The sequence below is a fragment of the Equus caballus genome, chromosome 15 (genome assembly GCF_041296265.1).
Source record: "Equus caballus isolate H_3958 breed thoroughbred chromosome 15, TB-T2T, whole genome shotgun sequence".
Classification (NCBI taxonomy): Eukaryota; Metazoa; Chordata; class Mammalia; order Perissodactyla; family Equidae; genus Equus; species Equus caballus.
The window spans coordinates 11,352,325-11,361,818 of NC_091698.1; the positions used below are offsets into that span (position 1 = coordinate 11,352,325).

The 9,494-nt window shown below is 37.7% G+C and overlaps 1 pseudogene; it reads left to right on the forward strand.

Annotated features, from left to right (window-relative positions):
• The first annotated feature begins 1,326 nt into the window (after positions 1-1,326).
• Positions 1,327-2,285, forward strand: LOC138917731 (olfactory receptor 2T11-like; annotated as a pseudogene).
• The last annotated feature ends 7,209 nt before the right edge of the window (positions 2,286-9,494 follow it).

The window sequence follows — 9,494 nt, forward strand, 5'->3', positions numbered from 1 at the left end:
TGTCTTAACCCTGTGTGATACTGTGATTCATGACAAGAAATATATATTTGGTCTTTGTCCCCATTCCTGGCACAGAGCTCCTAAAACCATTCATAAATAATAAGAGCTATGCAGGTGTCTTTTATTATTCATAATAAGCTGCTTCCAACTACATCTGAGTTTATGTTAATGAGATAACTTATGGAAAGCCTCTAGCGATGGGAGATGTTTGCCAGGGAACTAACCATATGATTAGAGGCTAGAAACTTACATTCCACATCCCAGATCTCCTAGGAGAGGAGAGAAGTTGAGGTCTAATTAATCATGAATGGCCAATGATTTAATCAGTCATGCCTAAATAACAAATCCCCATAAAAGTCCAAAGAAAAGAATGCAGAGGGCTAGTTTGGTGTACACGTGGAGGAGCTAGGAGGGTGGCCCACCCAGAGAGCACAAAAATCCCACAATCCTCCCCACATATTTACACCATGCATATCTTCTACCTGGTAGTTCCTGAGTTACATACTACTCAGTCTAGAAGGAAAAACTTTCCTTGAGTTCTATGAAACACTAAAATATTGATTGAACTCAGGAAGTGGGTCATGGGAACATCTGATTTATAGCCAGTGGTTCAGCAGCACAGGTGAAAACCTGTACTTGTAATTGGCTTCTGAAGTGGATTCCAGTCTTGTGGGACTGAACTCTTAACCTGTGGGATATTAGGGTATGCCTGGGTAGATATTGTAAGAATTCAATTAAGTTGTAAGTCACTCAGCTGTAGCCTGAAGACCTAGAGTTTGCTTGGTATGGGGAAGAAACCCCCACACATTCGGTGACCAGAGTGTCAGAAGTGAAGTATTGAGAGAAGACTCACAGAAGGTGTTTTGTTCTTTAAAACCTTCACTTCTTAAAGATTCATTTTGCTCCTATTCAGATGTTCAGTGTGTCAATCACCCTGTTCTCCAACCAATAATTATTTATTCCAGCTATGGGTTGGACAGCATTCTGGATGCAAGAAATGCAGAATGAATAGAACAATATAGTTAAACCTTTACTGAGGAGTAGCAAAAGCCAACTTTATTATGCATCTAGTGTAGCCTAAACATTACAGCATGAACATACACACAATATAAAAAGGATTGTTCTCCAACAAAGAGAAATAGATCTATAGTTACTGAATTATGATGTGTCTCTTGGTCTATTTGTTTTTCTCCAGCATTCTGCCTTGGAAAATTTCGTCCTAACCAGTGCCCTCTGGTTGTGAGTTTCTCTCATATAGAAAGTGTTTTCTCTCCATTTCCTTCCTAGTCTTTGTGGCTTCCTGCTCCCCTGGAGCTGCCATAGGCAATGTCAATGAAGAATGGAACTACATCCTCTGACTTTATCCTCCTGGGGCTTCTGGTGAAGAGCAAAGCTACAGGGATTATCTTTGCTGTTATTTTTGCTATTTTCATGGTGGCTGTAACTGCAAATTTGGTCATGATAGTCTTGATTCAGGTGGACACCCGCCTCCACACTCCCATGTACTTTCTGCTCAGCCAGCTGTCCATCATGGACACCCTTTTCATTTGTACCACTGTCCCAAAGCTGCTGGTTGACATGGTTTCTAAAGAGAAGACCATTTCCTTTGTGGCCTGTGGCATCCAGATCTTCCTCTACTTGACCATGATTGGCTCAGAGTTCTTCCTCTTGGGCCTCATGGCCTATGACCGCTATGTGGCTGTCTGTAACCCTCTTAGGTACCCAGACCTGATGAACCACAGGGTGTGTCTTCTCCTGGCTTCTGGTGCCTGGTTTGGTGGGTCACTGGATGGCTTCCTGCTCACCCCTATTACAATGAATGTCCCCTACTGTGGCTCCCGCAGTATCAACCATTTCTTCTGTGAGATCCCTGCAGTTCTCAGACTGGCCTGTGCTGACACATCCTTGTATGAAACCCTGATGTATATCTGCTGTGTACTCATGTTGCTCATCCCCATCTCTATTATCTCAACTTCCTACTCTCTCATCTTGTTAACGGTCCACCACATGCGCTCTGCTGAAGGCCGAAAAAAGGCCTTTACCACTTGTTCTTCCCACTTGACTGTAGTCAGCATTTTCTATGGGGCTGCCTTCTACACTACGTGCTGCCCCAGTCATTCCACACCCCTGAACAGGACAAGGTGGTGTCAGCCTTCTATACCATCGTCACACCCATGCTCAATCCTCTCATCTACAGCCTCAGAAACAAGGATGTCATGGGGGCATTTAAAAAATTATTGTCACGATGCTCATCTTCTCAGAAAGTATCCACAAGTGATGCTTAGGGATTCAATACTGTGAAAATAGTCTTCCTGAGAACACCTCTGTGTGTCCTGTTTCACATGAGACTATTTGGTCAGCTATCAAAGATTATTTACAATTGATGATTAAGAGGATTTACCTTGTCTTGTTTCTTGCTCTCAGGCAGAAGGAAGCAAAGATGTTTCATTGAGCATGGAAATACTTTATTTGCAAAAAGAAGAGGAAGAGGAGATATTAGAGTTCACAGCAACTCCTTCTAAGTCCTCTTCACATATAAGTCATGGTTAAAGAAAGCTACAAAATTTTTTTGTCAAAAATTCTGCAGAAAATAGTGACTGTCAAATACTAGGCCACAGTAAATAACGATTGAGCTTAACTAAACTGACTATGAATATTGAATGTGAAGCATTGCATACTTATTCAAAAAGATCTGACTCTGATATTCAACATCAAAGAGCACTACTGTGTCTCCTTCCATGTTATTTTAACAGCAACATTCTAGGAAGGGTGGAGTGTATGGGAAGAAAGTGTACATTGCTCAACTCTGAGTGAATCAACAGCAGGACTTGGATGCATTTTTAGTTTGGTTCAGAGTGAGACGGGAAGCACTTGAAGAGTATTCTGTAGAGGTGTAACTTGATAAGATGTACATTGTTAAAAGGATCAGTGTGTCTACAGTGTGGAAAATAGAGCAGGGAGCTAGGCTGAATGCAGGAAGGCAACTTAGGACACTTTAAATGAGAGACAAAGATGGATTGATTAGAGTAGTGACACAACAATATTTAGCTTGTGGAAAGGTAAATATTCATGGATAAATATTCCATGGAAAATATTCCAATGGGAAAACATTTAGATCATGTCTGTTAGGAAAGAATGGAGAATGAGAGATAATTCGATGTTTTGGGCTCAAGCACAAGGAAAATGAAATTTCTATTTACTGAGATTTTGAAAATTTCTAGAACAGCAGGATTACATAAGAGAAACCAGGAATTTAGTTCTTGAGACACATTTGAAATGCCTATGAGATATGTGAAGCCACCTGGGATTCAGTTTAGAGTTCTGGACTAAAGGTGTAGTTCTGGTAGTCTTTATAGTAGAAGGGATGTTGAAGGACATAAGATCAGTTGAGATCACTTAGGTAAGAGGAAAGTTTTGAGACTGAGACCTGAGGCAACTGTGTTTAGTTGAGAAGTAAGTGATACAAGAGATTCAGATTGTTGGGTAAGAAGCAATATCTCAGATACACGGGAAGAAACTGTTCAAAGATGGAGAGTGCAATCAACTGCAACAGGTGCAGATTCTGTTGAATTATAATGAGAACTCAGAGTTGACCATTGCATTTGGCAACATCGAAATCACTTGTGACCTTAGTAAGAGCAATTTCAATGGAGTTGTGCTCAGAGAGGATTCATGGTAAAATTGGGGGGGGGAGAAAGTGGGAAAGATACAGTATAAATACAGTTTGTATTAATCTTTCTTTTTGTACTTGAGAACAAAGAAATGGAGCAGTAGCTAGAAGAGCATATCATATCAATGTGTTTTGTTTTCTCATGAGATTTAGATATGGTTAAGGAAGTGATTCTACACAAAGAGTAAATGATGACAGATTAAAAATGGAGAAAGCTTCTTCCAGAGGGGTGACCCTTGAGTGTGGCAGATAGAAACCAATTTAGAAGGGCAAGGTTGATTTTTCATGTGAACATAGCCAATACCTTGACTGTAGCAGGAGGTAAAGTACACCATATGTGACACAAATAAGTTCTCTTCTGATAGCTTCTATTTTCTCAGTGCAATTAGAATCCTGGATGGCTTTTGTTTGTGGACAGTAGGACAGGGAGGATTGTTAAAACTTGGAGAAAAGATGAGAGTCGTTTCGGAGAGCAGCCGAGTAAACAAAAAAGAGATTAGGATTGTAGGGTAGTCTTAGGACCCTTACTTAGGATCGATGTATGCCTTTAGCATAAGCATGTTTGTCAGATAGTACAGTAAGTGTACTCATTCTGTTGTCTAACAAAGAGTTTGCATGCAACATTCCACCTAAAATTAAGTATGGTAACAACAGTGACAAGCATAACAGAAAAAACTGCCACTAGTTCTACAGACTTAGAATTCCTTATGTGTGTGAAAGACGTTATCTTCATTTATGATTTTGCAGCGCCTAAATTTTCCAGCATGTAATAGGTGTTCACTATTGTTCGTTTCAATGAGTAGTCGTCTTTTTGAAATTAAAGGTTGTATAACCAACATTCATGCTGCTTTGGAGCTTTTTTTTATAATAAGGTGTGATTTTCAGTCCTGAGATAACAACCTGTAACTTCAACATATTAATTATTTAAATTTAGGAGTTAAAGACACCCCCAACAATACATCCAGTCTTTAATCTGGTCTTTGTGATGGCTTCTCTGGTGACAAGTTGGATTCCCACTTAGTGTGAAACAATCTCCATACTGTAAGTCCTGAGTTATACTCAGTGAACATCCTTTGTGTTACAATAGATTTTATTAAAATTTTCTGATTTATACCTTTGTGTATGTCCAATAAGTGATTGGTCAGCATTTGATCTTATTTTTTATAGGGTTTTCCTATTCACGTTTAGTTTTTTTTTAATTACTTCTAACCTGTAACACCAATTTCAGGTGAAAATTAAAGAGGACTTAAGATCAGAGACTTGAAGTTACTCATTGGTGTTTGAATCTTGTTTTTTTTTTTTTTTTTTTAATTTCTGGGCTGTGTATCCTTGGACATATCACCTAACCTCTCTGTACCACAACTTCCTGTTTTGTTAAGAGTTAATCAAAAATCAAGAAAGGGGAGAGGCTTCTTACAACAGAGATTTTCTGAGTCTGTGACTGTTGCTTCTTGAGGTAAAAGAAGTTCTGCCTTTGTCATCTGGTCTCTTGGCATTCTTCTGTGTGTTCTCAAGGCACAGCTCTCACTAGGAGCCTTTTGTGACTGATTAAGTGGCGTCTACGTCAGATGCTGAACTTGTAGCCATTAGTGAATGTATCTGAGATTTTATATTTATCTCCATTTATCCCTTGGCTTGATGATCTGTTTCCACAGGGGGGAGAAATCTGTACACTAAAAAAAAGTCCCCAAGGGGTTATTTTCAGATTCTATGATGACCTCCAGTAGGTGTTACTAGGGGACCAATTTGGTATCATCCAACTGCCACCTTGTATATAGTTAACGTGGCATTAATCTAAAACTACACAATATGTCCTTAGTGTTCTTTAAAACAGCATGTATGATTAAGGAAATAAAACAAACGAAAGAAACTACAACAAAAGGATATTAAAGACACCTTTGAAGGACTGATGTTGATTTTGTTTTTCTTTTTGTCATTAAATATTTTCTGCATTGAGCAAAGTTTTGGTTGACATCATCGTCATTATCAGAGACAATATTCTGAGTTTAAGACCACGAATGAGCTGTTTCAATCCCAATTCCATCACTTATGGTCTTAGGCAAATCACTTAACCTCTTTGTGACTCAGTTTCTTTATTTTCACGAGCATTAAATGTGAACTATAAATGCAGCTTTTTCCTGACTCATAGTTCTTGTTTTAGTTGTTATCACCAGCACTATAGTCAGTATTCTTTTTTGAGGAAGATTAGCCCTGAGCTAACATCTGCTGCCAATCCTCCTCTTTTTTGCTGAGGAAGACAGGCCCTGACCTAACATCCATGCCCATCTTCCTCCATTTTATATGTGGGGCACCTACCGCAGCATGGCTTGCCAACCCATGCCATGTCCACACCCGGGATCTGAACCGGCGAACCCCAGGCCACCGAAGCAGAACCTGTGAAGCTAACTGCTGCACCACCAGGCTGGCCTCTATAGTAGATATTTTTGTCCCTGGTTCCCAGAGTACATTCTGGATCAAGGGGTCAAGCTCTAGGGTGTGAATCCTATGGGATATGGAGAGTTTTCTAACCTCAGGTGCCTGGACTCCCCATAGAAACAATTGACTCATCACGACATCCACCACACTGATAGGGGAAGGATCAGTTGCAACATTGACATTCTTAGCGGTTCTCTATAAGAGTCCTGAAGTGTGAGCTGTCATTAACACATTATACTTACGTGTGCATCTCCATCAGACCCTAGTCCTTACATATTCTGTCTTGTTTTCACTCCATACCACTCTAGAAGCAATCAGGAAGGTACAATAAAATGTTTTGGTTTATTTAATACTCTCAACTGTTGTTTTTCTGAAAGTTTTCAGATTATGCAACCAAGGATTTCCTATACAAGTGTTATTGGTGTTTTTTTATTGAAGTATAGCTGATGTATAATATGATATTACTTTCAAGTGTACAACATAGTGACAACGTTTAAATACATTATAAAGTGATCATCACAACAAATCTAGGAACAATCTGTCACTGTACAAAGTTAATACACTTTTGACTAAATTTCCTCTGCTGTACTTTACATCCCCATCATGTACTTATTTTATAACTGAAATCTTAAATATTTTAATCTCCATTAACCTATTTCACCAATCTCCAACTTACCTCCCCTCTGGCAACCACCAGTTTGTTCTTTGCATCTATGAATTTTTCTATTTTGTTTTGTTTGTTTAATTGTTTTGCTTTTGGATTCTACGTATAAGTGAAATCATGCGGCATTTATCTTTCTCTGACTTATTTCACTTAGCATAATATCCTCTAAGTCCACCTATATTATCACAAATGGCAAGCTTTCCTTCTTTTTTCATAGCTGAGTAATATATATCTCACATCTTCTTTATCCATTAATCCATCAATGGACACTTATGTTGCTTCCATATCTTGGCTACTGTAAATAATGTTGCAATGAACATAGGGGTACAAGTAAGTTTTTGAATAGTATTTTCCTTTTCTTCAAATAAATACTAAGTGGAATTGCTGAATCACATGGTAGTCCTATTTTTAATTTTTTGAGGAACCTCTGTAATGTTTTCCATTACAGAGGAATTTTTGAGGAACCTCTGTAATGTTTTCCATAGTGGCTGCACCAACTTACTTTCCCACTAACAGTGTATAAAGATTTCTTTTTCTCCACATCCTTGCCAACAGTTGTTATTTGTTGTCTTTTTGATAATAGCCATTCTGGAGGTGTGAGGTGCTACCTGACTATGGTTTTGATTTGCATTTCCCCGATGATTAGTGATGTTTGCATCTTTTCATGTGTCTGTTGGTCATCTATATATCTTCTTTGGAAAAAATTCTATTCAAGACCTTTGCCATTTTTAAATCAATCTATTGTATTTTTTTAATTGAGTGGTATGAGTTCTTTATATATTTTGTATGTTAACCCCTTATTAGATATATCATTTGCAAATATCCTCTTTCATTCAGTAGATTTCAGTTTCCTTTTGCTGATGGTTTCCTTCACTGCACACTAGCCTTTTAGTTAGACAAAATCCAATTTGTTTATTTTTGCTTTTGCTTCCCTTGCTTTTGGAGTCAGATCAAAAAAACATTGCTAAGACTGATGTCAAAGTACTTACTGCCTGTGTTTTCCTCCAGGAGTTTTATGGTTTGAATTATGCCTACTCCCATCAATTGGAAATCTGTGTAAAAGAAACACATTTCAATACATTTAATCTCAAACAGATATCCACACTGTAGTGATGAAGAAATGACTTGATTATGATCAATAAACACATAATACACATAGTGTATGGGTCCATATATACTGAATTTACAAATGTATACTAATGTGTCTCTCTAAAAAAAGCAAGAAAAATAGCTTTAAATTATCAAGTAAGCAAATAATAACTATTTCTTATTTTGTTGAAAAACATGAATCATTAAATATACAATTAAAAAATAAAATACAGAAAGTGCATAGTTGTATATAATATAAGCCATAGTAATAAAACACTCTATGTTATCCTACAAAACCCTTTTGTTTAATTTTATTAAACATCAAGTACTATACTAGGGGCAAGATTATAGTATAGTGGAGAATAAAAAGCCTTTTCCTTCACGTGGCTTAAATGTAGTATGGTTATACAGAAAGAGTAACCTAATAGTTTTTTTTTTTTCAAAAACAGGGAAATTAACACAAGGAATTAGTTATATAGGTGTTGAATTGTTGGAAGACTAAGAAGGAACCAGGAATAAGCAGAGAATTTTGTTTCCTCTTCTTTTCTGTTTTCAATCTCTTTCTGGTTATTCCCTTAGGAGGAAAATGAAGCAAACTTGTACTGAATTCAGAGTGACTAGTTTGCGGAGATCCAGCCCCAGGATCAAGGTGCAGAACAAGCATGGTGGGTTTGGAGTTGAGAACCCAAAGATAAATAACTGATACAGGTTTGACTGCCAGTAATGTGGATTTAGGTCCTTCCCACTCTCCTGGCCTTACAAACATGCACATACTTTTATCTCATCATTCCAATAAAATTGTAGCTCCACTGGTTTTGTAAAACTAGTGTTCAATTTTTATATTAAGATGGTATAAAATAACATTAAAGACATTAGTAGCATACTGGGTACATTTCTTTTAACATGCCATTTTAATGTTCTTTTTTTTCCCCCCTGGAATTAATCAGGTCTCAGGCTGATTTGTTTGCTTAGTTTTCTCCTCTGCCATATTGTATAAGTTCCCTACTGATAAATATCCTCTGGATCTTGTGACTACTTCAGAATTCTCCAAATCTTCTTCGTAGGCCATCCCTCATGTAGCCTCTGTCCTCCTGCTCCTACACACACTGTTTTCCTGGAGCTTAGCTGCACAGAGCTCCTCCCGGGATGTTTCACCACCACAAATACTCCTCCCTGGATCCCTTGATGTCTGCACCCCCAGCCTTTCTCTTTCTTGTTTACTCTCATTTTAGCGGAGCATATCCTACAACAGATTCCTAAACAAGGTACACAGAAGGAACATTTTTTGAGAACTTACATGTGTGAAAATGACATTATTTTATGACCCCACTTGAGGGTTGTTCGGTTAAGTTGAGACTTTTAGGTTGAAAATCATTTTTCCTCATGATTTTAAGGATATCACTGCTTTGTCTTCTGATGTTGACTATTGCAACTGAGAAATCCAGTGCTATCGCAATTGTAAATATTTTCTGTGCAATAAACAGAACTTATTTTCATATCTGGGATATTGTGAATAATATTGTAATAAACATGGAAGTATATATATACACACATTTTGAATTTTGTGTAGATTACATCATGTTGACAAAGCAAAAATTAATTATAGTTCATCACCTCACATGTGAGTCTAATCAC